Source organism: Lactuca sativa, chromosome 3, assembly GCF_002870075.4.
Source record: "Lactuca sativa cultivar Salinas chromosome 3, Lsat_Salinas_v11, whole genome shotgun sequence".
Classification (NCBI taxonomy): Eukaryota; Viridiplantae; Streptophyta; class Magnoliopsida; order Asterales; family Asteraceae; genus Lactuca; species Lactuca sativa.
This window is the reverse complement of record NC_056625.2, coordinates 137,027,865-137,031,164: the sequence shown is the minus strand read 5'-3', so window position 1 is coordinate 137,031,164 and position 3,300 is coordinate 137,027,865.

Sequence of the window (3,300 nt, the reverse complement as noted above, 5' to 3'; positions counted from 1 at the left end):
TTTGTCAGAATGACATAATGCCAATCATAAACTAGTAAATACATTCTGAAAAGAATAAACAAAATCGATTTTTAAACTAATTCTTCAAGCCTTTCCCATCACGTCTTCAAGCCATTCTTCAAGCCATTTTTATCACAAATTCATTGCCAAATATTTTGTAGTTATACATTGTAACAATAGCACATTAAACACATAAATAAGTAAATACAATTCTATTAGAATACAACAATAATATTCTGACGGAGTACACTATTCTTGCAGAATGGTTTTGAATATTCAGTTTCTCTTTATGTATAAAAAATCATGTTACAAGAAAAAAAACCAAATATCCAAACCACATGGAACACAGTAAGGGAACATCAAAGTTTTAGTTTTTCATACCAAATAAAAACAAGGAAGACAAACCTGATAGTTTTTCACTAAAATATCACTAACATACTCATAAGCATCTTGACGTGCTGCTTCATGAATTGGTCTTGCATAATATCAAGGATCATGAGGTTTACCAAGGGTCTTTAAATTGTCGATTCATCACATACCAATTTGAAAACATGTTTTGCTTCTTCGGGTTCCTTATGTTTCTTCTCGATATCCTCAATGTATTTAACTGCAAATTCTGATAGAATAAGGAACTAGCATCAACCTATTTGTTATGATAAGGGCGTCCAACCTAATCTAAATTAAGTTATATAGTTTTGAAAAGAATAAGGAACAAAGTGAAGTAAAAACATTAAAGATCATTAACTATTTTTCATTGAAGCATTTTATCGAACATATGGAGGCCATGACAGAATGTTATTGTTTGTAAACAAAAATTCAACTAACATCCGTAATTAAGTTGTAGATTATTTCTTAGGGCTTTTCTGCGACAAATTCATTTGTATCTAAAATTTTGAAGTTCTAAAACTTAAATATTGGTGTACATCAGAAAAAGAAGGAAAAGGAACATGAAATACCAAAAAAAAAAAAGAATCAGTGTCTTGGGTTATCGGTGTAGAAGTATCAATTCATGAATTTCCGATGTAACCCCCAAATCTAACAGATGTAGCACCTGATGGTAGCAATGAAGCTCCTAAACTGCTACCAATCGATTTCAAAATAATTAATTTAAAACAAAATTAAACAAAACCTATACGTGTATCTTCTTGTGAAGGAAAGAGAGCCAAGTTTCTAATTACCTGCTGCTGGAAGGACGAGCATTGCTTCTTGCTGCCTCTCCCTTCTGTCTACCCATCTTCTTATGACGAACAAACCTAGATTTTTGCGATGGAAGACGGTATCATCGATGTTTGTTGTAGGCAATGATGGAAGTGTGGAACGAAGGGTATAAAAACCTGACTGTGGTCGACGATTTCAAGGCCTTCTGTGGTGATGGTGATGAAAACGATGGTTTTGTAGAGTTTAATTGATATCTTTATTTTAGGAGATATTAATTGAATGATTTCTTTTACCAAAATTATATATGTTAAGAATACCAAAATACCCTTTTTTATATTTATTTATTATTTAATTTTTGCTAATTTCTTATTGGTGCGTTCAGGAACACAATAGTAGAGATGGCAAAAAAACTCGTACCCAACGGGTACCCGAAACCCTAACCCGAGCTGACCAGGTAAATCTCCGAGTTGATCGGGGATGGGGACGGGGATGGGTATTACCCGAATATAAAAAGCGGGGATGGGGATGGGGGTGGTTTTACCTGTCGGGGATGGTCATAAAAGTTCAAAACCTTGTAACGGGGAAAAATCCCCGATTACCCATTGGGGATCCCCGATACCCATTGGGGATGGGGATGGTGATAGATTTTTAATCCCCGATGGGGATGGGGTCAGGTATGGGGATGGGGATGGGGATTTGGGTATGGGGATGGGGAACACGAAACTCGGTATACCCGTACCCATTTCCATCCCTACACAACAGTTGTAAGAAACATTTGAACCTCTCTCTCTCTCTCTCTCTCTCTCTCTATATATATATATATATATATATATATATATATATATATATATATATATATATATATATAATTATAACTGAAACGATATTCGGACAAATAACTCTACCCTAAGCCCACATCCAAACAAAGAAAAGGAAATAATATATATTTTACCAAAATCATATATATATATATATATATATATATATATATATATATATATATATATATATATATATATATATATATATATATATATATATATGATCTTGGCAAAATATAAGTTTAAAAGAGTTTTTAAAATATTTAAAAGAGTTTGATAATATTTAAAATATAAGTTTGACAATATTGTAAACACAATATTCTTGTGTTAGACTTGTATCCCCCCTCCCCTAAAATAGTAAAATTAGTAAACATGCAGGGGTATGAACTCACCATTTGTGAGTTTCTGATTGAAGATACAGTGTAGTCACGTTAATTCCACAAGTTAGAACCCGCGATAAAAACCGAATCCTAATTTATATTAACATTAGATTAAATTTAAATTAGATAATCTAATGAAGTTTAAAGCGTTAAATAACACTTAATTATTGTAAAAGACTTACAATAATCCTTAGAATAGTGTGTGGGCTTTTTTAGTGTTCTTCGTGTGTTTTTGATGAAAACTAGCTAAATTGGGTATTTTCGGCCTGAAACATGAATATTGAATGGTGTTTTTGGGATGATAACAAGATCAATGGATGATACTTGCAAGACCTTCAAGAAAAATCAATGGGTTTTGGCATGGAAATCAAAGAAATGAGAGGCTTCGCATGTTCTTGAGAGGAGATAGGGGCTTTCGGTTGAAGTTTTTGAGAGAAAAGATGAAGATTTCATGCTGAATTGTGTGAGAATGTGAAGTGTTTTCGGTCCTAGACATATATAAGAAGCATAAAGCGTGGCTATTAGTGGTTCTCGGTCGAGAACACAAACCGAGGAAGGGTTCTCGATTGGGAACTCAAACCGAGAAGATAAGGAACTCAAACCGAGAGATAAGGTTGCTGAGTAGGTCTCGCATGTTTGCGGTCCTAAGCTAGCTGTTCCTTCTTGTGAAAGTTTTCGGTCCGAGAGAAGAAAGAAGAAGAAGGCTGCGAGGATTTTCGGTCATGTGAGAATCCTTGATTTTCCTTGGGTTTCAACTTCTTACTTCTACAACATTTTTACTATCTGTTTATATGTATCAAAAAAGCATTAATTTAATTTTACTGAATTAAAAAATCTATATGTTTGACTTTAATTTAATATGTTTCACTTATGATGACTTTTATAAGATAGAGAATAATGGGTTTTCACAGAAGTTGTTAGGAACACTTCGGAAGTTGAGC